The sequence below is a fragment of the Saimiri boliviensis genome, chromosome 1 (genome assembly GCF_048565385.1).
Source record: "Saimiri boliviensis isolate mSaiBol1 chromosome 1, mSaiBol1.pri, whole genome shotgun sequence".
NCBI lineage: Eukaryota > Metazoa > Chordata > Mammalia > Primates > Cebidae > Saimiri > Saimiri boliviensis.
In genome coordinates this window covers 175959444-175984251 of record NC_133449.1, presented here as the reverse complement: position 1 = coordinate 175984251, position 24808 = coordinate 175959444, and the positions used below count along the sequence as shown (strand labels likewise).

At 47.7% G+C, this 24808-nt stretch overlaps 1 long non-coding RNA gene across 1 annotated transcript; it reads right to left on the bottom strand.

The window, feature by feature from the left end:
- Nucleotides 1-45: 45 nt before the first annotated feature.
- LOC141582628 (uncharacterized) lies at nucleotides 46-24808 on the bottom strand. The gene is made up of 4 exons (XR_012515523.1): nucleotides 22450-24808; nucleotides 1818-1884; nucleotides 646-931; nucleotides 46-336 (listed from the first exon to the last, which is right to left on the bottom strand). It is a non-coding gene; the product is annotated as an uncharacterized LOC141582628 (long non-coding RNA).

The following is a 24808-nucleotide window of genomic DNA, read 5'->3' as shown; positions in this document are numbered from 1 at the left end:
TGAGACAACAGAAAAAAAAAAAAAAGAAAATGACAAGAAGCAGGAAGGAAAAAAAGGCATACAAATTTATTTGCCAGGCAGGGTACAGGGGAACTGCATGAGAATGATTACCCAATAACCCAATGAGGTCTAAATGTTGATAGACACTTCTTCATAGAGGAAGGAGAGATGAGAGTGTAGGGGTAAAAGATTTTTAGTGGAGAATGAATGAACCCAGAAGGCAGACTTGATCTTGTGAATGATTCTGGCAATTGAATGGGGCAGGAGAACAAACAATGGTTTGGGACAAAGATTGTCTGGGCTGTAGCTATGGTGTTTTATGTTGAGTCTCTTCCTCTGTGATAGAAGTTTTTTTTTTTTTTTTGAGACGGAGTCTCACTCTTGTTACCCAGGCTGGAATGCAATGGCACGATCTTGGCTCACCGCAACCTCCGCCTCCTGGGTTCAAGCAATTCTCCTGCCTCAGCCTCCTGAGTAGCTGGGATTACAGGCACGCACCACCATGCCCAGCTAATTTTTAGTATTTTTAGTAGAGACGGGGTTTCACCATGTTGACCAGGATGGTCTCGATCTCTTGACCTCGTGATCCACCCGCCTCGGCCTCCCAAAGTGCTGGGATTACAGGCTTGAGCCACCGCGCCCGGCCAGTGATAGAAGTTTTAATTTTCTCTGGCTAACGAAATTTCAGGGAAGGGATCAAAGGCAATTGTGTTCCTCTTTGGGGGTCCAGTTTCTAGGTAGATAAGGGAACTTCAGAGAACAGCTTCATTCTGTGCTTTGGGAGAGACAGGATCAGAGAGATGGGGAGGAAGGGGGAGGGCAGAGGGAGACCCTGCACTGACGCTTATTTCTGAGGCCTTTCAATTTTCAAAGCACTCAGCATGCTGAAGCGTCATATTTTGGGGTATGGCTTTCCGTGCTTTAACATCTGCTCAAAAAAAAATGATTAATGTCAAAACAGTAAAAATGCTTTTTATAAGCCGGGCGCGGTGGCTCAAGCCTGTAATCCCAGCACTTTGGGAGGCCGAGGTGGGCGGATCACGAGGTCGAGAGATCGAGACCATCCTGGTCAACATGGTGAAACCCCGTCTCTACTAAAAATACAAAAAATTAGCTGGGCATGGTGGCGCGTGCCTGTAATCCCAGCTACTCAGGAGGCTGAGGCAGGAGAATTGCCTGAGCCCAGGAGGCGGAGGTTGCGGTGAGCCGAGATTGCGCCATTGCACTCCAGCCTGTGTAACAAGGGCGAAACTCCGTCTCAAAAAAAAAAAAAAAAAAAAAATGCTTTTTATATTCTTCTGTATTTGTAAATATCTAGATTTTAGCTGTTTCTCTTTTACCATATAAACGTATGTTTATGTATTTCCAAATTACATATTTACATATTCTGGAGATGATTTTAGCTTTCAGGAAGACTCATCTGTTTCCTTAGTTTTTTTTGTTTTTTTTTTTTTTTTTGAGATGGAGTCTCGCTTTGTTGCCCAGGCTGGAGTGCAGTGACACAATCTCGGCTCATTTCGACCTCCACCTCCCGAGTTCAAGCGATTCTCCTGCCTCAGCCTCCTGAGTAACTGGGATTACAGGTGTGTGCCACCACGCCCGGCTTATTTTTGTATTTTTAGTAGAGACAGGGTTTCACCGTGTTAGCCAGGATGATCTCGATCATCTGACCTCATGATCTGCCTGCCTTGGCTTCCCAAAGTGCCGGGATTACAGGCATGAGACATTGTCCCTGGCAGTTTCCTTAACAGTTAATTCTCTTAACACCAAAGGATAGCTTCCTGAACATAAAAGGGAGAAAATTATTCTATTCCTGCCTTTAGCCATCAGTGGCAGAGATCACTCCACAATCGAAGAACAAAATCCTCCTCTAAGAGTGAAACTCTTAAATAAAACACGTTGTAGACAAGATTAAGCAACTGTGTAAGAAATTTGCCTAAAGAGATAGTTTTTTCCATAAAAAGCAAAAGACTGATATGGATGTCATCTCGCTCCTGAATTTAGCTAAACTCAGGTCACCTCTCATCCTGCCCTGCCCCCGCTCAGGAGGAAGAATGCATCCTGGGCATGGTGTTAGCCTGCAGAAGTCTTGGGCTCTGCTCCTAAGCCCTCAGGACAGATGCAGAGAGGAGGACCAGGGGCGAGGAGGCGGGTGTGCTGCTCCAGGTCCGGGGCAAGACCTGCACTACGTATGCTTCTGGGCTCCCAGAGATTGGCCAGAGGCTGATTGGCATCACACCATGCACATCTGTACTCGATACCAAATCACCGCTCAGTGCTCAGCCTCAACCAGAAAGTTTAGTCAGTTAGTTGTGAATATTAATTGCAGAAGAACTTCCTGGTTTCAGTATCTCTCTTTGGCCACAGTCCTAGCTTGTGGGGTTAGAGAAAACAAGAGTCCACTTTTTAGGGTTCCAGATTTAGCAAACAAATAAAATATAAAAATACAAGAGGATGAGTTAAATTTGAATTTCCGAAAAATAATAATTTTCTTAGTGTAAGCGTATCCTAAATATATTTTACCTGGCAACTCTATCATATTTTCCAATCAAGAGTTAAGCACTGGGGGAACTCTATGTTTGGGTCCCCCTCCACGAACACTCCCTTTGTGGAAGCCATCTTTCTCTCTCCTGGATTTTCCCTCTGGAGTCCCTTTCCACACTCTCGTGGAAGCCTGTCTTCCCCTCCTAAACTCCATCTCTCTCTATTCCCTTCCGCTCAGTGTGGAAGCTGCTTTCCTCTCCTGGATTCCATCTTTCTGGATTCTCTCACTCAGTGTGAGAGTTAGCTGTTTCTTTCTCTTTCTGTTTCTCTCTCTCTTTAAATAAATCACTTTCTGCAAACAAAGTGGCGCACTGGCGCACGCCTGTAATCCAGGACTTTGGGAGGCTGAGGCAGGCAGATCACCTGAGGTTAGGAGTTCGACACCAGCCTGGCCAACGTGGTGAAACCCTGTCTCTATTAATAAATAAATAAATAAAGAGTTAAGCACTGGGGCTGGGCCCAGTGGCTCACACCTATAATCCCTATACTTTTGTAAGAGAAGCGGCCTCGAAGAAAACCTCTTAGCACCGAACTGGGGATGGAAGTGGCAGTTGTATTCGGCCGGGAGCTGCAGCTGGCTCAAGCCTAACAACCAAGCTCCTCGACAAAGAAAGTCCTGGCCCTTTCTAAGGCTCACAGTCTAAGGAGTGCACATGTGAGAGGGTCGTGATCAATTAGGCAAGTGTAGGGGACGTGACTAGGTAGGGGTCTGAGCAGTTGAGCAAGAACAATACCTTTTGGGGCAAATTCCTCCATCCCATGTGTGCGATCTATAGATAGGACTGTGGTTAGGAGTAGGGGGTTTAATCTTTAACCTCTAGAGCCGGTCAGCGGCGCCAACCAGTCCTTCCACTGACCTCATCTGGCTGACCTTTAACTTTTACTTCCTTCTTTTCTCCAAGCACAGGCTCGGAGAAGGGAGTCTCCTTCCTCACTTTGGAAGGCTGAAGTGGGCAGATCTCTTGATGTCAGGAGTTTGAGATATATCTGGCCAACACGGGGAAACCTCGTCTCTACTAAAAGTACAAAAGAAATTAGCCAGGCATGGTGGCATGTGCCTGTAATCCAGCTACTTAGGAGGCTGAGGCAGGAGGATCACTTGAACCTGGGAGGAGGAGGTTGCAGTCAGACAACATCAAGCCACTGTACTCCAGCCTGGGCAACAGAGCGAGACTCCATCTCAAAAAACAAGAAGATAAAGAGAAAAGTCAGCAGAATGAAAATAAATCAAAGATGTAAGTAATCAATGACTAACACTTTTTGCTAATTTGTTTTTCTCAGTTTAAGTTTTTTCTTTTAAAAATTACCTTTTGGGCCAGGCGTGGTGGCTCATGCCTATAATCCCAGCACTCACAAGGTCAGGAGATCAAGATTATCCTGGCCAAAATGGTGAAACCCCATCTCTACTAAAAATACAAAAATTAGCTGGGTGTGGTGGCGCACACCTGTAATCCCAGCTATTTGGGAGGCGAGGCAGAAGAATCACTTGAACCCAGGAGGCGGAGGTTGCAGTGAGCCAAGATCACACCACTGCACTCCAGCCTGGCAACAGAATAAGACTCTGACTCAATTAAAAAAAAAAAAAAATTACCTTTTGTTGCCAGGCACGGTGGGTCAGGCCTGTAATCCTAGCACTTTGGGAGGCCAAGGTGGGTGGATCACAAGGTCAGGAGTTCGAGACCAGCCTTGCCAACATGGTGAAACCCTGTCTCTGCTAAAAATACAAAAAATTAGCCAGGTGTGGTGGTTGGCACCTGTAATCCCAGCTACTTGGGAGACTGAGGGAGGAGAATTGCTTAAACCAGGGAGGCGAAGGCTGCAGTGAGCTGAGATTGTGCCACTGCACTCCAGCCTGGGCAACAGAGCAAGACTGTCTGAAGAAAAAAAAAATTACCTTTTGTTTTTGTGAAAATAATGTAACTGCACACAATAATTAAAAAGTCAAAAGAAACTGGATGCAGTGGCTCATGTGTATTATACCAGCACTTTGGGAAGCCAAGGAGGGAGGATCACTTGAAGCCAAGAATTCTAGACCAGCCTGAGCAACATAGCAAGATCTTGTCTCTAAAAAAAAATTAGCTGGGAATGGCAGCGTGCACTTGTAGTCATAGCTACTTCAGAGGCTGAGGTGGGAGGATTGTATGAGCCCTGGTGTTGTATGTATGATCATAGGTGAGCTACGATCCTGCCCCTGCACTTCAGCCTGGGTGACAGAGCAAGACCCCAACTTAAAAAAAACAAAAGTCAAAAGTACTAAAAGTCATGTGATGAAAAACAGCAGTGCAATGTTCTACCCAATCCCATTCAATCCCACCCCGCTCTGATCCCCAGAGGTAGACAGCTCATCTCTTTCCGTTGTTTCTTCCAGTTTAAACCACCTCCAATATTCCTAAAAATGCCTATACTGCTATTTTGTCGATTTGTCAGTTTTGGACATTACCCTTTTTTTTTTTTTTTTTTTTTGAGATGAGCCTCGCTCTGTCGCCCAGGCTGGAGTGCGAGTGCAGTGACACAGTCTCAGTTCACTGCAACCTCCGTCGCCTGGGTTCAAGCGATTCTCCTGTCTTAGCCTCCCACGTAGCAGGGATTACAGGCACCTACCATCAAGACCGGCTAATTTTTATTTTTAGTAGAGACAGGGTTTCGCCATGTTGGCCAGGCTGGCCTCCAACGCCTGACCTCAAGTGATCTGCCCACATCGGCCTCCCAAAGTGCTGGGATTACAGGTGTGAGCCACCACACCCCGTCGGCATTACTCACTTTCTTGTGATTACAGGAGATGAGAATGTTTTTTTTAACCCATGACCACCTGCATCCTCCTTTCCCTTCCCCCATCTTCCCAGCACTGTTTATTAAATTCTGTTTAATTCAGTCTTTGGTTAAATCAATATTCAGTGTTTACATTAGCATGTCTATGTAATTTTTTGTTTTTTTTTTAGACAAGGTCTCACTGTGTTGCCCAAGCTGGTCTCAAATTCCTGGGCTCAAGTGGTCCTGCTTTGGCTTCCCAAAGTGCTGGGATTACAAATGTGAGCCACCACTCCTGTCCCGTGTAAATGTCTGGTGTTGCACTTATTTTCCTTTACGGTTTATGCATGTGTGTTTTCGTAAGTATGAATTGCCTCGTTTTTATTTATTCGGTTTTTGAGAAACCTATTACTGCACATGGTCCCAAATTTACAATGGTGTGATTTACTGCTTTTTTACTTTAAGATGGTATGAAAGCAATAACTCATTCAGTAGAAACTGTACTTCTAGTACCTGTGGGTAACACCCCCCGATGGGCACCGAGGAAGGAGAACCGTCCAGACCCCAGGCCAACCAGTGCCTGAAGAATATCTTAGTTTATAGTGTTATTGCTCAGCTGTTTCCTTTATATAATCCTGCATATATAATCATATATTAGTTTATAGAATTAGTGCTTGAAGTATAACTTACTGCTTACATATATCTAGTTTATATAATCATACTTAACACTTATATCTACTTAGTTCTATATAATCTTTCTATATAATCATGTAGGTATTGTAGTCAGAGCTGTATTGACACATTTAGTGCTGATTTATATAATCCTTCTAGATAACTATATAGTAGTTTGTAGTAGGAGGAATGCCTAGAGCAGTCACAGAACAGAAGCAGTACATGGGAAAACAGCCAGAGCAGGACAAGAACCAACGATCCAGGCAGTGGCATCCCTGCCTGAAAGGGCATACGCTGTATGGCAGGCTTGGAGCAAGAGCCTCTCCTCCTGTTAAAGGAGTTGTAGTACCTTGCATCCAGTTCCTGTGGAAAGTAGGCCTCAGGCCTGAGATCCTGGAAGTAACGGAGGGAGAAGAACCCCTCTGGTGTGACCAGTCACAGCAGCTCTACACCCTGTCAGTCTTTTCTTATTTCTGTGCTAGCTCAAATCATCCTCCAATAAATATCTCAAGAGAAGAGCACAAGTCTGTCAGCTCCCACTGCATTAAGCTTACAGTAGCCTTCTATTAGAAATCCTTTGAAGTCAGCCGGGCGCGGTGGCTCAAGCCTGTAATCCCAGCACTTTGGGAGGCCGAGGCGGGTGGATCATGAGATCAAGAGATCGAGACCATCCTGGTCAACATGGTGAAACCTCGTCTCTACTAAAAATACAAAAATTAGCTGGGCATGGTGGCGCATGCCTGTAATCACAGCTACTCAGGAGGTTGAGGCAGGAGAATTGCCTGAACCCAGGAGGCGGAGGTTGCGGTGAGCCAAGATCGCGCCATTGCACTCTAGCCTGGGTAACAAGAGCGAAACTCCATCTCAAAAAAAAGAAAAAAGAAGGCCGGGCACGGTGGCTCAAGCCTGTAATCCCAGCACTTTGGGAGGCCGAGGCGGGTGGATCACGAGGTCAAGAGATCGAGACCATTCTGGTCAACATGGTGAAAGCCCGTCTCTACTAAAAATACAAAAAATTAGCTGGGCATGGTGGCATGTGCCTGTAATCCCAGCTACTCAGGAGGCTGAGGCAGGAGAATTGCCTGAACCCAGGAGGCGGAGGTTGCGGTGAGCCGAGATCGTGCCATTGCACTCCAGCCTGGGTTAACAAGAGCGAAACTCCGTCTCAAAAAAAACCAAACAAACAAAAAAACGTGCCATTGCACTCCAGCCTGGGTTAACAAGAGCGAAACTCCGTCTCAAAAAAAAAAAAAAAAGAAATCCTTTGAAGTCTCCAGCCCGCAGATAAGAAGTGTTGCACACAGCCCACCTCCTTGTCTCGGTGACCTAATGGGGGTGGACCCCTTTTCTGTACAAGACCTCTACTACTGCGCACGGCACGGCCCCCTGCTGGGCACGGCCCACCTATCTGCCCAGGTGACATAATGGGGTGGTCTCCTTGCTTGTGACTCACGTGATTATATATGCCCTATTACTAAGCCTATAGATGACGACCTCACTCACGACCCTGCCCCCTGCTTGTACCTAATAAATACAGATGCTCTGGGGCATTTGGGGGCCACCGCTGATCTCCACTCACAGGTGGTGTGGCCCCCCCCAAGTCCAGATGCTCTTCACCAGTTCTTCAGTGTCCTGTTTCTTTACTTCTCAGATCCTGCAACTCAACACAGCGTAAGGGACACCCCACGACCCTATGGGGCCTCCACAGCCCTACAAGTACCTGTATAACCGTTCTGTTTTTCACTTTCAGTACAGTATTTAATAAATTACATGATAACTTATTAAATAATAAATTAAGTTTATGAACACTTTATAATAAAATAGGCTTTGGTGTTAGATGATTTGGCCCCAGTGTAGGCTGTCGGCATTTGGAGCACATTGAAGGGAGGCCAGGCTAAACTGTGATGTTCAGTAGATTAGATGTATTAAATGCATTTTTGATTTACAATATATTCAACCTTTTTTTTTTTTTTTTTTTTGAGACGGAGTTTCGCTCTTGTTGCCCAGGCTGGAGTGCAATGGCGCGATCTCGGTTCACCGCAACCTCTGCCTCCTGGATTCAGGCAATTCTCCTGCCTCAGCCTCCTGAGTAGCTGGGATTACAGGCACGTGCCACCATGCCCAGCTATTTTTTTGTATTTTTAGTAGAGATGGGGTTTCACCATGTTGACCAGGATGGTCTCGATCTCTCGACCACGTGATCCACCCGCCTCGGCCTCCCAAAGTGCTGGGATTACAGGCTTGAGCCACCGCGCCTGGCTCAACTTTTTTTTTTTTTTTGAGATGGAGTTTCACTTTTATTGCCCAGGCTAGAGTATAATGGCGTGATCTTAGCTCACTGCAAACTCTGCCTCCCGGGTTCAAGTGATTTTCCTGCCTCAGCCTCCTGAGTAGATGGGATTACAGGCATGAGCCACCACATCCAGCTAATTTTGTATTTTTAGTACAGATGAAATTTCACCATGTCGGCCAGGCTGGTCTTGAACTCCTGACCTTAGGTGATCCACCCGCCTCAGCCTCCCAAAGTGTTAGAATTACAGGTGTGAGCCACCATGCCTGGCGATATATTCAACTTATAATGGTTTTTTTCTTTTGAGATGGAGTTTCGCTTTGTTGCCCAGGCTGGAGTGCAATGGCACGATCTCAGCTCATCGCAGAGCCTAGGCTCACTGCCTCAGCCTCCCAAGTAGCTGGGATTATAGGGATACGTCACCATGCCTGGCTAATTTTGTATTTTTAGTAGAAATGAGGTTTTTCCATGTTGGTCAGGCTGGTCTCAAACTCTTGATCTCAGGTGATTAAGCGCCTTGGCCTCCCAAAGTGCTAGAATTCCAGTCCTGAGCCACTGCACCGGGCCCATAATGGGTTTATTTGGACATAACCCCATCACAAGTCGAGGAGCACCTGTAATTCTCAAAACTCTCCAACAGTCTCTCAATATCACTTTCCACCTACTCACACCTGTGGGATAATCCCTCTAGCTTATCTTTCTCCTGACGTCTTCTACCCTCTAGCTTGAAGGCCTACTGCCTATCTGTTGGCCAGGGTCTCCTTCACCATCATTCTAGGATCCCCTGGCCTATCAGGCACAGCTTCCTCATTCTCTTTTCTTTCTCTAGACAGGTCTCACTGTCACCCAGGATGGAGTACAATGGCACGATCTCAGCTTACTACAACCTCCACCTCCTGAGTTCAAGCAACTCTCCTGCCTCAGACTTCTTAGTAGCTGGATTACAGGTGTTCGCCACCATACCTGGCTAATTTTTTTTGTATTTTTACTAGAGATGGGGTTTTCGCCATGTTGGCCAGGCTGGTCTCGAACTCCTGACCTCAAGTGATCTGCCCACCTCAGCCTCCCAAAGTGCTGGGATTACAGGCATGAGCCACGCACCTGGCCTACAGCTTCCTCCTTCTTAGATTACTCTCTTGTTTGGGTGGAGGACTTCCTGAGAGAGGGAGCCTGACATGCAAATTATTTGTGATCTCTGTTTTCTGAAAATACCTTTTTACTGTATCACTCCTCCTGACTAATGGTTTGGGCTTAGATCTCTAGGCTGTAAATCATTCTCACTCCGAATTCTGAAGGCCTCGCTCCATTCTGCTCCAGCTTCAAGCACTGCTCCTGAGAAGCCTGCTGCCATTCTCATTCCTGATCCTTTGGATACACTTGTTTTCTTTCTGGATCCTTTTAGAGTCTTTTCTTTATCCCTGGTTTTCTGCCAGTTCATGACATTGAACCTTGAAATGTAAATGTAAATCTTTTTTTTTTTTTTTTTTTTTTTTTTTGAGACGGAGTTTCGCTCTTGTTACCCAGGCTGGAGTGCAATGGCGCGATCTCGGCTCACCGCAACCTCCACCTCCCGGGTTCAGGCAATTCTCCTGCCTCAGCCTCCTGAGTAGCTGGGATTACAGGCACGTGCCACCATGCCCAGCTAACTTTTGTATTTTTAGTAGAGACGGGGTTTCACCATGTTGACCAGGATGGTCTCGATTTCTTGACCTCGTGATCCACCCACCTCGTCCTCCCAAAGTGCTGGGATTACAGGCGTGAGCCACCGCACCCAGTGAGATGTAAATCTTATTTTCTCTCCCTGAGGATTTTATACATTTAAAAAGTTTTCTTCTCCTCTCTGATCATATTAAAAGATCATGTGCTGAAGAGATGACTAGATGGATGGCCAGCCTGCTTGGGCAGAGCCTGGTGAACGGGGCACTTCCCTGTGCAGGGTGGTTGCCCCTGAACTGCTCTTCCATCGAAGGCCCCAAATGCCTGTATCTATAGGTCTTCACTTTGAGCCTGCTCAGTTTCTACAGAAAAGGGTTCTTGCATTTTCAGGTGGTGGTTGTGGAGTAGGGGGCGGGTTGGAAGGGTGAAGGGGTGAGAAACGTGCCCTCTCTGAAGTTATCTAGAAGCAGAGTGAGGAAAGGGGCTGAGAGTTTAAATTTTAGTATCTACATTTCCTTTTGTTCCCCATATTTCCAGTTCTACATGCCATACCTGCACTTCTGCCGGATGTGCTGATCCAAATTCCCCAGAGAGAAAAGCTCAGCTCTCCTTCAAGAGTGGGCAGGAGCAGACAGCCCACTATCCACCTGGGCCTCTCACCTGGCTCTCAGGCAGGCACCACACTCCTGCCATTCACAGCGCAGTCCTGTCTCCCAGCAGCTCCGCCTGCCTCTCTCCTCCCCTCTGCGGGATCAGGCCTCAGCTCCCTCCATGCCGCTGTGTGACTCACCACTCCTTCCTCTGCTTCCCACCTTCCAAAAATGTGGTGACATCCTCCGTCTGCTGCTGTCTCCTCTCCTATTCTCAGAGACCTCATCAGGTTTTGGGTTTTTTTTTTATCTTTTTTTCTTAACTCTTTTTACTCCTGTGTAGTTGTTTTTAGCAGGGCTTGGGAGGGAGCAGACAGAGATTCACGAGAGACTCCTCTGCCCCGTTTAACCAGAAGTTCTTTTGCGTCAGTTTTCACTCTGAAGCACTTTCAGGGGATACTTTCCAGGCCCTGTTCTGAAATCTTGCTTTCAGTCAACACAGTTGCTTTTTATTTTACTTTGGGGTAGATGTTTCTTTATGGGAAGTGGATCAAAGTCTCAACACACACTTTGTTTAAAGTTATTGGTAAAATACTCTCGACCTTTTGAACAATAGCAACAAGACACAAGTGTGCTTGTCTGCTTTTGTCTTGGAATAGGGGATGGAAAAGCTGGAGAGGTGCTCGGCAGCACGGCCTTTGCCCCAGTGCTCGAAAGTCTGGTCCATCTCCTGTGCGTGAATGAAAGCAATGGGAGCTGAAATATCATCTCCTTTGAATTCGCTGTGAGCCCCACTTCTCTGCTCTCCTGTGTTTACACATTACTGCTATTGTGTTGCATTTGCTGGTGGATCTCCTTTCATCTGCAGGCCACACAAACCCACTTCATGTAAAGCTGAGGACACTTTAGCAGCCATTCCTCTTATTGAAGAGCTCACAGTCTTAGAGAAGGATCGCTGCCATTTCAGTGTGCTCTGCTGTGCCCTGATACAGAAAGCCCAGACAAGTGATGGCAGGAAAGCCGGAATGGGAGCCTGTGTCAGGGAAAATCAGCAGAAGAGTGCGTGGACCAGATAGATAGGGCTTTGCATGCCACACCAAGGTCTTTGGACTTTTCTGCAGACAGTGGGGAGCCACCCAAGGATTTTGAGCAGGAGAGTAACATGAGATAAACTTTGCTTTCAGAAAATTAAGTTGGCCAGGCACTCATGCCTGTAATCCCAGCACTTTGGGAGGTAGAGGCTGGCAGATCACTTAAGGTCAGGAGTCAAGACCAGCCTGGCCAACATGGCAAAACCCCATCTCTACTAAAAATACAAAAATTAGTCAGGTGTGGTGTCAGCTGCCTATAGTCCCAGCTACCTGGGTGACTGCAACAGAAGAATTGCTTGAACTCTGGAGGCAGAGGTTGCAGTGAGCCAAGATTGCACCATTGCACTCCAGCCTGGGTGACAGAGCAAGACTATGTCTCTAAATAAATAAAAATACAAAAATTAGCTGGGTATGGTGGCAGGTGCCTGTAGTTCCAGCTACTTGGGAGGCTGAGGCAGGAGAATTGCTTGAACATGGGAGGTGGAGGTTGCAGTGAACCAAGACTGTGCCACTGCAATCCAGCCTGGGCAACAGAGTGAAACTCTGTCTCAAAAAAAAGAAAGAAAGAAAAGAAAGAAAAGAGGAAAGAAAGAGAAAGAAAGAAAAAGAAAAGAAAAATTAAGTTGATAGCTGTAGGTAAGAAGGTTCAGAGAGGGAGAGGCTAGAGTCCAGAGGTCTCTAGATCAGATCACTGGGGGAGCTTTGTAAAAATCCACCCCCAGCCTCTGCCCTTCAAGATTTTGTTTCAGGTGGTTTGAGGGAGGGGAACTAGGAATCTGCGTTCTCAAAACATTCCACAGATGCAGAGGCCATTGTGACAGGCTGCTAAAGGGGACCAGACCCCAAATATGGGGCTGAGAGTCTAGGGAAGGAGAAGGGAAATAGACTGTGGGAGGCTCCCCTGAGGGGACTCCCACCTGGCCCCTGCCTGTTTGGGGGCCTCAGGGGAAGAAGACCTGAAGAAGACCATAAAATTGGGCCAGGAGAGCTGCCTGAAGACTGGTACCTGGCCTGCAAGGCAACCTTAGAAGAAAATCAGATTTGGGAGATGATGACAGGGGACATTCTGGGTGACAAAGGGGTTTGAGGCTTGGGGGATGGTGAATCTGTAAGCATCTGGCTCCTACTTATAGTGATGGAGTATGTGGAACTGGGAAAGGAGACTGCCATTCACATCCCTCAGTCAAACATAGGTAGACACATGCATGGACACAAACACAGCCCTCTTCTGCAGGAGTCAGAAAGGGTGGTGGTTCAGAGCCTGGGCTCTGTAATCCAGCAGTCCTGGATTGAAATCCTGACTCTGGGCCGCACGAGGTGGCTCACGCCTGTAATCCCAATACTCTGGGAGGCTGAGGCAGATGGATCACGAGGTCAGGAGATAGAGACCATCTTGGTCAACATGGTGAAACCCCGTCTCTACTAAAAATACAAAAATTAGCTGTGCATGGTGGCACTTGCCTGTAATCCCAGCTACTCAGGAGGCCGAGGCAGGAGAATCGCTTGAACCAGGGAGTCAGAGGTTGCAGTGAGCTGACATCACACCACTGCACTCCAGTCTGGTGACAGAGCAAGACTCCATCTCAAAAAAAAAAAAAAAATCCTGTCTCTGTGGCTCTGGCTGAGTCACCTGTCCTCTGTGAGCAACAGCTTCCTCACCTACAGAAAGAAAATGTTGCCGGCAGTTAACTCAATATGGCTTTGTGATGACTTGATGAGATGCTGCATGCAGAGGCTGGGCACAGTGCCTGACACACGGGGAGACTGTATGGAAGCTCTAAGGGTAATACTAAAAAAATGCAATCTCACTCCTGAAGCCAGAGAGCCGTAAAGTATTTCATTCAGAGTGTAAGGAAGTAAGTCCACAGGAAGACATGAAGCCTTTCTTTTTCTTCTTGTTCTTGTTCTTTTATTTTTTGATACAGAATTTTGCTCTGTTGCCCAGGCTGGAGTATAGTGGTGTGATTTTGGCTCACTGCAGCCTCCGCCTCCCAGGTTCAAGCGATTCTCATACTTCAGCCTCCCGAGTAGCTGGAATTCATGCCCAGCTTATTTTTTTGTATTTTTAGTAGAGATGGGATTTTACCATGTTGGCCAGGCTGGTCTCGAACTCCTAACCTCAAGTGATCTGCCTGCCTCCACCTCTCAAAGTGCTGGGATTATAGGCAAGAGCCACCATACCTGGCCAGCATGAAGCCTTTCATCTGCTGCTACCCATTCTGTATGGCTTTCTCTGGGTGTGTGTTTGGTGAGTCTTTTGCCTTTAGTTTCTAGGACTCATAGAGAAATGACAGACCCTTCCTGCTGCATTTAATTGGAGAGGAGCACAGAGACCTGAGATTATAATTATGACGTCTTAAATGTCAAGCGCTTCAGAAGTCTGCTGTTGCCCTCACTGTCACCCTGAACAGCTCTGGGAACCAAAACCCTGCAGCCACCTAGAGCATGCCCTGAGTCTCTCAGGCAGGTTTCACCTGGGAAATCTGAGTGACAGTGACGTGCAGGCAGCTGGAAGACGCACAGTAAACCGAGGAGCCTGTGATGAGCTCAGAGGAGGTGAGTTGATGATCTGCTATTTATAGCCCCACTAAGAGGCTCTGGCGGCCAGCTCCATGTGAGGCTGGTTGGAAATGATGCCTTCGCAGAGCTGAGAGCACAAAATGAAATTGGTGATTCATGGGCAGCAGCCACTTGAAAATACGAACACTCCTGCGTCCCCGGCCCCGCCGGCCTTTCACACCCATTTGGAAGCGTGTTGAGCAGAGCTGCTAGCCTTCTGTGTCCTAGTCTGCATGTGTTTGGGAAGTATGTGAGGACAGGCAGGTTCTGCCCCAACGAGGAGCCTGCAAAGGGCAGCAGTACCCCTGGGAGCGCTCTGAGAACCTCTACCCAACCCCCAGAGCCCTCAGCTGGAACCCAGAGCAGGGCTGAGTAAGAGGCAAGCCCTGGGAGGACCTGCGGTCACAGAGAAAGGACACTTCCTGCCTCTGCCCTCTGTCTCCAGGGGCGACGCTGGCAACAGAGCAGCTTTCTGATGACGCTTGTTCTGCTGAACATACAAAAATGTGCAATGAGGAAATTCTTGCAGCTTAACATTCCCCCCACTTCCAATTCCACAGCCCAGCACCTGTCACCTGAAATAGCTATTGTTTCTTTTCCTCAGTAACATCTTGGCTCCCACGCCAACGTCTACTTGGAGACCCCAACTCAACTCACCCTATGTGAGGAATGCACTGGAGGTCTCTTAGTTTGTTGCAGTCAAACTGGATATAAAGGGCCAAGCCAGGATAAGGAGGCCAGCTGAGCTCTGAAGCCAGGTTGTCTGGGTTCGTATTCTTTCTCTACACTTTCAGCCATGTGGTTTCGGTCAAATCGCCCTCTGAGATTCGGTTGTTCTCAATGGTGAAGTGGGGATAATTACAGAACCTACCTCGAAGGGTTGTTGTGAAGGGTGACATGTGGATAGTGGTTAGCCCGGTGTCCAGCACGTGGACAGACTTGATACTGGACACTGCTGCTGCTGCTGCTTTTGCTGTTGAAGTTGTTTTTATCACTGGATTTTGGTCCCCGTACTGATAGCACTCCTTTGCGCACAGTCCGTGGCACTGAGGTACGTCCTGGAGGTGGTGCCCTGAGGCCTCGGTGGAGACCTTCTCCCCATCACAAACACACCCCATATGAGGCTGCCCAGCGTAGCGGACTTCATCCCAGGGCATCTCAGCCCCCTGCTTGACCGGCCCCTGACTTTACCTAGAAACCAAGTGCCTTTCCCCTGGGGCTGGGGCTGGGCCTTGCCGCAGGTTGACCACCCTGATGCTTCTGCTCGTCTATGTCCTGAGGTGGCCTCGGGGGCATTAACTGTCACCATCCAGTGGAGGGCTTCACCTGAGGGTCCCAGGTGAAGGAGGTCTGTGGCCAGCAGGCAGCCACCTAGGGAGGGCCTGGATGACTGGCCGGATGGGCCGCCTCGCCCACAGGCTGCACTTGCAGCAGAAAGTGCTGATTCATGGAGACTCATGAGGCCTTGGCTATCTGTACATTCTCCATCTCCAGCTGTCGTCCAAAACATAATTGTAGTTGTCACTTTGGCAGCGAGATGCTATGATGTGTCCTCTCTCCACAGCAGTGAGCTTTGGGGAGGTAGGAGGGATATGCAGCTGCTCCAGTGGAGAGAGCCATTCTGGAAAGCGGTCTGTGTGAAGTGCACCCAGGTGCCGTCCCAGAAGTGGTGTGAGCAGCAGGGTGAGGCCCTGCATTAGAACGGGCACTGGTGTTGCCTGTGTCTGCATCTACAATAATGCAATTCTGATGACATCAGTGAATAACAGAGAGGCTGCCATTGAAATGAGGCGTTGTTGGCAGCTATGAGGACTTGGAAAACAGCCATCAGGCTTATGCACAAGTCAGAATCCGTGGTGTGTGGGGTGAATAAGTGGTTAGACCATGGGGTACATGGTGTAGGGACATGGTGCCAGAGACATAGCTAGGAGCAGATTGAGAAGCAAGGGATTCGAAGACCAGGCATGTGGCTTTGACTTGATCCTGGACATGGGAAAAGTGATGTGATCAGACGCATGGGGGGTCTGGGCTCAAGCATCCTTGAAAGGTGGCAGTAAGGGAAGGCTCCCCCTCCCCACAGCAGTTGGCAAGCAGCGGCTTGCTGCTTGGGAAGGTGTTTACCCCTCTGGAGCACTAGTCCCACACTCAGAAGGTGCCTGAGACTGCGTAGGGTAAGCATGGGAAGGGCTGGTTCCAGCCAGAACAGCTGAGTGCACGCAGTGAGCAAGGGAATGCACCAGGCTCATGTCTTCCCTCTTCGTCTGTCCTTCTTGGCCAGGAGTTCATTAATGAAGCCCCTCTGTGCAGATGTGCCAAATGTGAGGACTGCACCACTCAGGCCAAAGGTCAGGGAGGCTCCTGGGACTGAGAGATGACCCTGCTGCCTGTGGATGCAGCCTCCCTCCCCACTAAGGAAACAGCAGAGGCAAACATCCAAGCTTGCCTGATGGAGGAACTAGAAGAAAGATTCTATCCTTATGAACTTAAATACTGATTTATAGGTTGGTTAATGGAGACAGAATAATACTAAGTGTTGGGAGCCATTACCAGTCAAGGACCCACCCATGAGCATGGAAGCCAGAGCATATCTGGACCATCATGTAAGTCAGGAGGAAGACACGATTCAATTGACAAAAATTTGTATACCCGCCTCAGAAGTGCATTATTGTGCAAGAAATGGTTTGGCAGTGACTCTCCCCTTTCAGCTGCAAGCCATCAAGGGCTGAATGCCTCTCCAGTTGCCGGGGGAGGAATGGCTTGTAGAGCGGATGTTCCCAGTCTGGCAGAATCTTCTACCAAGTGTTCCCTGAGTTGGGCTGCCAGGGGACAGGTGTTGAACAGTGAGGAAGTCCTCTCACCTGAGCAGCTTCTGATGCAAGAGGGGTGTTGTGGGTGTCTGGAACCCTAGGCCTGTGGGTGGAGCGTGAACTTAGCCTCTTCCCTGAGATTAGGCAGTATGTCATAACCACCTCTGGTTGCCCATGGCTGGTTTGGGGCAATATGCCAAGATGTAGCTTTGCCTATATGGTTTGCTTTCTCCTTATAAATTTACAAAAGTTGTGCCAGGCACAGTGACTCACGCCTGTATCCCAGCACTTTGGGAGGCTGAGGTGGGTGGATCACCTGAGGTTGGGAGTTCGAGACCAGCCTGACCAACATGGAGAAACCCCATCTCTACTAAAAATACAAAATTAGCCAGGTATGGTGGCACATATCTGTAATTCCAGCTACTCTGGAGGCTGAGGCAGGAGAATCACTTGCACCTGGGAGGCAGAGGTTGCAGTGAGCTGAGATCGCACCATTGCACTCCAGCCTGGGCAACAAGAGCGAAACTCCATCTCAAAAAATAAATTTATGGACCAAGTGCAATAGCTCAGGCCTGTAATCCTGGCACTTTGGGAGGTAGAGGGGGTGGATCACCTGAGGTCAGGAGTTCAAGACTAGCCTGGCCAACATGGTGAAACATCGTCTCTACTAAAAATACAAAAATCAGCCGGGTGTGGTGGTATTCTTTGCCTATAGTCCCAGCTACTCAGGAGGCCGAGGCATGAGAATTGCTTGAACCCGAGAATCGGAGGTTTCAGTGAGCCAAGACTGTGCCACTGGACTCTAGCCTGGGTGACAGAGTGAGACTCCATCTCAAAAAAAAAAAAAAAAAGAAGAAAGAAAAGTCCAAACAACTAACGACTATGCATACAGTCTCCCAAGTAGCTGGGACTACAGGCACGTGCCACCACACCCAGAAAATATTTGTATTTTTAGTAGAGATGGGGTTTCAACATGTTGGCTCAGGAAGGTCTCGATCTCTTGACCTCATGATTCACCTGCCTTGGCCTCCCAAAGTGCTGGGATTACAGGCATGAGCCACTGCACGCAGCCAGAATGCTTTTTTAATATAGAAAAGTTTTGTGTGTGTGTGTGTGTGTGTGTGTGTGTGTGTGTTTTAAACCACATGGCCAATAAACGTTTACCTGGATGTCTTCCACTGAGATTCTATTAACACAGTAAAAAAATTTAAATGGTAGAAAAAGAAGATGAAAAGTAAATGGAAATTTACTCACTCCCTTTCTCCACAGATAATCACCAACAATTTTTTATGTATCTTTCTAAATTTCCTTCTCTGCATCAGTAATTTTTATTTATTTTATTTATTTATTTATTTATTTATTTTTGAGATGGAGTTTCGCTCTTGTTACCCAGGCTGGAGTGCAATGGCACGATCTCGGCTCACCGCAACCTCCGCCTCCTGGGCTCAGGCAATTCTCCTGCCTCAGCCTCCTGAGTAGCTGGGATTACAGGCACGCGCCACCATGCCCAGCTAATTTTTGTATTTTTAGTAGAGACGGGGTTTCACCATGTTGACCAGGATGGTCTCGATCTCTCGACCTCGTGATCCACCCGCCTCAGCCTCCCAAAGTGCTGGGATTACAGGCTTGAGCCACCGCACCCGGCCTATTTTTTTTTTTTTTTTTTTTTGAGACGGAGTTTCGCTCTTGTTACCCAGGCTGGAGTGCAATGGCGCGATCTCAGCTCACCGCAACCTCCGCCTCCTGGGTTCAGGCAATTCTCCTGCCTCAGCCTCCTGAGTAGCTAGGATTACAGGCACACGCCTCCATGCCCAGCTAATTTTTTGTATTTTTAGTAGAGGTGGGGTTTCACCATTTTGACCAGGATGGTCTCAATCTCTTGACCTCATGATCCACCCACCTCGGCCTCCCAAAGTGCTAGGATTACAGGCTTGAGCCACCGCGCCCGGCAGGTAATTTTTTATTTTATTTAAGATACAGGGCCTTGCTCTGTCACCCACACTGGAGTGCAGTGGCACAGTCATACCTTACTGCAGCCTCAAACTCTTGGGTTCAAGCAATCCTCCCATCTCAGCTTCTCCAGTAGCTGGGACTATAGGCGTGTGCCACCAGCAATGGTTTATAGGGCCCAGTCCAATAATGTTTTGAAAATGAGGACTGGGCCTAGTGGCTTATGACTGTAGTCCAAGCACTGTAGGAGATTGAGACAGGAGGAATGCTTGAGCCCAGGAGTTTGAGACCAGCCTAGGCAACATAGCAAGACCCTGTCTCTATGAAACATCAGAAATTATCTGGGCATGGTGGTGCATGTTTGTAGTCCCAGCTACTTGGGAGACTGAGGTGGGAGGATCACTTGAGCCTGGAACTTGGAAGCTGAAATGGGCTATAATCACACCACTACATTCCAACCTAGGAAACAGAGCAAGACTTTGTCTCATAAAGGAAAGAGAAGAAAATGAGTATGTGGTTTTGTCTATATTTATTGATAAAATTAAAAAAGTTGATGTAGTCTTCATGACACTCCTATGATACAAAATTAACATGTGTCAAGGATTTAATTTTGCCAGGCATGGTGGCCATGCCTGAATCCCAGCACTTTGGGAACCTGAAGTGGAAGGATCACTTGAGGCCAGCAGTTCAAGACCAGCCTGGGCAACATAGCAAGACCCTGTCTCTACAAAAAATAAAAATAAATTTAAAAATTAGCTGGGTGTGGTGGTACACACCTGTAGTAGTCTTAGCTTCTGAGGAGGCTGAGGTGACAGGATCACTTGAGCCCAGGAGTTCCAAGTTACAGTGAGCTATGACTGTGCCACTGCACTCCAGTCCAGGTGACAAAGTGAGACCCTGTCTCGAAAAAAAAAAAGAGGAAAAGGAAAAGGAAGATTTAATTCATGAGGAAACCAGTAAAATACTACAACCAATTCAAAGGAGAACTCAAAGTATCACAAATCCTAGTCAGATAAAGAATGTTGATTTTAGAAATGAATGCAAAACTTGTCAATATCCATGAGGCAATAGTCAGTTGTAATTCACCAGACACAATTTGCATATCTGCGAACAAGAATTATTTGCATTGCTATGAAGTTTCTACAATTTAATTTATATCTCGAGAGAGTTGAGAAATAGTCTAGTCAAAAACAACAAAAGAGTCGGGCACGCCTGTAATCCCAACACTTTGGGAGGCTGACCTGGGTGGATCACCTGAGGTCAGGAGTTTGAGACCAGCCTGACCAACATGGTAAAACCCTGTCTCTACCAAAAATACAAAAATTAGCTGGGTGTGGTGAGTGCCTGTAACCCCAGCTACTCAGGAGGCTGAGACAAGGGAATCACTTGAACCTGGGAGGTGGAGGCTGCAGTAAACTGAGATTGTACCATTGTACTCCAGCCTGGGCAACAAGAGTGAAACTCCACCTCAAAAAAAAAAAAAAAAAAAAAAGGCCGGGCGCGGTGGCTCAAGCCTGTAATCCCAGCACTTTGGGAGGCCGAGGCGGGTGGATCACGAGGTCAAAAGATCGAGACCATCCTGATCAACATGGTGAAACCCCGTCTCTAATAAAAATACAAAAAATTAGTGGGCATGGTGGCGCATGCCTGTAATCCCAGCTACTCAGGAGGCTGAGGCAGGAGAATTGCCTGAACCCAGGAGGCGGAGGTTGCGGTGAGCCGAGATCGCACCATTGCACTCCAGCCTGGGTAACAAGAGCGAAACTCCGTCTCAAAAAAAAAAAAAAAAAAAAAGGCCGGGCGCGGTGGCTCAAGCCTGTAATCCCAGCACTTTGGGAGGCCGAGGCGGGTGGATCACGAGGTCAAGAGATCGAGACCATCCTGGTCAACATGGTGAAACCCCGTCTCTACTAAAAATACTAAAAATTAGCTGGGCATAGTGGCGTGTGCCTGTAATCCCAGCTACTCAGGAGGCTGAGGCAGGAGAATTGCCTGAACCCAGGAGGCGGAGGTTGCAGTGAGCCAAGATCGCGCCATTGCACTCCAGCCTGGGCAACAAGAGCGAAACTCCGTCTCAAAAAAAAAAAAAAAAAAAAAAAGACAACAAAAGCCAGAGATAACCTAGATGAGTAAGTTATTCAGGACACCCATAAGTTTCAACATCGTTCACAGTTTCTTCCTACACTTGTAATTGCCTCCCTACATACCTCCCTCCTAGGATTTTCCCTCTGCATGTTCCTGCTGCCCAGTTTGAACCAGCTGACCCAACCCTTCCTCCCATATTACAGTGATGGGCCAGGGCTGAAAGCGTAACCTGGGAAAATGTGCTCATCACTTAGGCTGAGCCAAATAAGTGCTCCCAAGGCTTGGACACCGCTTTTACAGGGGTGGGCACTGGCATCGTCAGACTCGGGCAGGCAGACCCAGGGCTAGTGGTCACAGTGGGACTTGTAAAAGATAGCCAAGCATTTTCTGTAAAGGGTAACAGATTAGGATTACAAAGAGAAAAAACTGTAGTCCAGCGAGAAAGAGAGTGCCTGTCCAATGAGCTTGCAGTTCCTGGAATGACTTCCTGCATTTGGGTTCCGTGAGACCCCCTTTATATCTGAATCAGCTTAGGTGGGTGTCTGTTCCACTAATTGCCTATCTGAGAGAATAGCTGATGTACAAGATGTATTATGACCTAAAGGGCTAAGGTGTACGTCTCAACCCTCCCAGGATCTGTGTTGGCAACACAGGGCCTTCTGTCAGCCTTAGAAGGTAGGGGCAGGGCGGTCTGTGACCCTGCAGGAAAAGACAAATACCTGATTTGCTCTACACCATTCAACACCCACCTCATCTCCTATGAATAGGCTTTCTTATCTTAAAAATGGGGACAATGTCCTTCCTGCTTGCCTCCCAGGGTCCCTATGGATCCCAGTGAGAACCATGGATGTAAGTCTACTGCGAAGGCCAGTCCTGAGTTGGGACCTGAGCCCACAGCTTTGGCAGGGCAGGAGAGGTTGGCTTAATGTGAAAAGTGCTTTGGGGCTGGGTGCAGTGGCTCATGCCTGTAATCCCAGTACTCTGGGAGGCTGAGGTGGGCAGATCACCTGAGGTTGGGAGTTTGAGACCGGGCTGGCCAACATAGTGAAACCTGTCTCTACTAAAATTGCAAAAATTATCCAGGCATGGTGGCATGTGCCTCTAATCCCAGCTACCTGGAAGGCTGAGGCAGGAGAATCACTTAAACTCGGGAGGCAGAGGTTGCAGTGAGCAGAGATCACACCATTGCACTCCAGCCTGGGCAATGGAGAGAGGTTCCATCTCAAAATATGTATATATATATATATGTATATATATACACACACATATATATATATAATTTTTAAAAAACGTAAAAAAGGGGCTGGGTGCAGTGGCTCCCACCTGTAATCCCAGTACTTTGAAAGGCCAAGGCAGTGGATCAACTGAGGTCAGGAGTTCCAGACCAGCCTGGCCAACATGGTGAAAACTCATCTCTATTAAAAATACAAACATTAGCCAGGCATGGTGGTGGGTGCCTGTAGTCCCAGTTACTCGGGAGGCTGAGGTGGGAGAATCACTTGAACCCGGGAGGTGGAGGTTGCAGTAAGCCGAGAGAGACCATGCCATTGTGCTGTAGCCTAGGCAAGAAGAGTGAAACTCTGTTGCAAAAAAGGAAAAAAAGAAAAGTGCTTTGGGATAAAAGATTTTTTGCAAATGGCCAGTCATGATTAATTGATGGGGAGGCTCTCAAGCAAAGGATCAGATTTCACATGAAGTGTGTGTGTGTGTGTGTGTGTGTGTGTGTGTGTGTATGTGTGTGTGTGTACACATATAGACATATAACTTGGCTCTCCTGAGAAGTAAATGTTCATTTAGTGTAAGGCAAGATAGTATAAGGCAAGTATATCTAAATCAGGGAGGTCTAATCTTTGGCTTCCCTGGGCCACACTGGAAGAATAAGAATTGTCTTGGGCCACACATAAAATATAATACTAACAATAGCCGATGAGCTTTAAAAAAATCATAAACCAAATCTCGTAATGTTTTAAGAAAGTTTGTGAATTTCTGTTGGGCTGCATTTAAAGCTGTCCCAGGCCCAGGCCATGGGTTAGACAAGCTTGATTTAAATCCAGGTTTTCCATCCTTTAAACAGGTACCTTTTCACCATCTCCATTTATTCAGTGAGCATTTTTTGGGCACCTGCTGTATGATAAGCACTGTACCTAGCACTAGGAAACTGAAATAAAGATAGGCAGCCCCTGCTCCTGTGGTGTTGGGAAACAAACATACAGAAAGCGCTTTACCACGGAGTATGATAACCACAGACAGAAGCAAACAAAGGATGTTATAGGAGCACCAAGGAGGGGCACTCATCCATGAGCCTACTGTGGCATCACAGTCCTCAGGGCATGCACAGAGGAAAGTCTGTCATTTCTCTCTTTTTTTTTTTTTTTTTTGAGACAGAGTCTTGCTCTATCGCCCAGGCTGGAGTGCAATAGCATGATCTCGGCTCACTGAACTTCTGCTTCCCAGGTTCAAGTGATTCTCCTGCCTCAGCCTCCTGAGTGGCTGGGACTACAGGTGGGTGCAACCACATCTGGCTAATTTTTGTATTTTAGTAGAGATGGAGTTTCACCATATTAGTCAGGCTGGTCTTGAACTCCTGAGCTTGTGATCCGCCGGCTTTGGCCTCCCAAAGTGCTGGGGTTACAGGCATGAGCCACCATGCCCAGCCTAGGATTTCTTTCTTTCTTTTTTTTTTTTTTTGAGACAGAGTCTTGCTCTGTTGCCCAGGCTGGAGTGCAGTGGTGTGATCTCACTCACTGCAGCCTCTGCCTCCCGGGTTCAAGCAATTCTCCCACCTCAGCCTCCGGAGTAGCTGGAATTACAGGTGAGTGCCACCACGCCCAGCTATTTTTTTATTTTATTTTATTTTTATTTTTAGTAGAGACGGGGTTTCACTATGTTGGCCAGGCTGTTCTCAAACTCCTGACCTTAGGTGATCCACCCACCACCTCGGCCTCCCAAAATGCTGGAATTACAGGTGTGAGCCACCAGGCCCAGCCAAAAGCCTGGTGTTTCTTGAGAGTCAGGGGAGGTGAGTTGAAGAGGGCAGTGAGGCCAGTTACGTGGGGTCCTGGTGACCTCAGAGGGGAATCTGTGCTTCACTTGAGGAGGATGGGGTTTAAGAAAGTGAATGCTCTGGTCAGATCTGTACTTTAGAACAGTCACTCTGGCTGCTGGTGGAGAACAGGCACGAGGGACAATGCACAGGAGGTAGAAAGACCCCTCAGAAGGCAGCGGCAGGCATCCAAGCCAGAAGCAATCACCTGGCCTGAGGAAAGGGGTGAAGGAACCAACTCAAGAAATGCTGGGCCAGAATTTCACCCGAAAAACAAGACAAAGAGAACCCTCAGGTTTTCAGTCAGATCCATCATGTGGTTAGAGTGTCGCCATCATAGGAGGAAGGAAGACAGGTGGGCTGGGAGATGATGAGCTGTTTAAGACTTAGTGAATGTGAAAGAGCTGCAGGCATCCAGGAGGAAGCACCTGGCAGGCAAGTAGATACACAGGTCTGAAACGGAGGGAGGGTTTGGGCCGCAAGGCTGGAGAGAGGAGGCTGGAGTGAATGTGCCGTGAACAAGTTTATATGAGTGTGGTTGGGGAGGAGGCAAGAGGAAAAAAGTGCAGGAAGGTCATGCCTCCTGACCCTAAAATTCTCATTTGCTGAGAGTAAGAGTGAGGGGAGAGGCTGGGGCCAGGAAGGGAGTGTTTAGAACATTTATTATCGGAAACCAGGAGCAAAACAGACCCAGGCACAGCTATGACATCTAAGAGGAGTCAGGGGACTAGTTCTTTTTTTCTTTTTTTTTTTTTTTTGAGACGGAGTCTCAC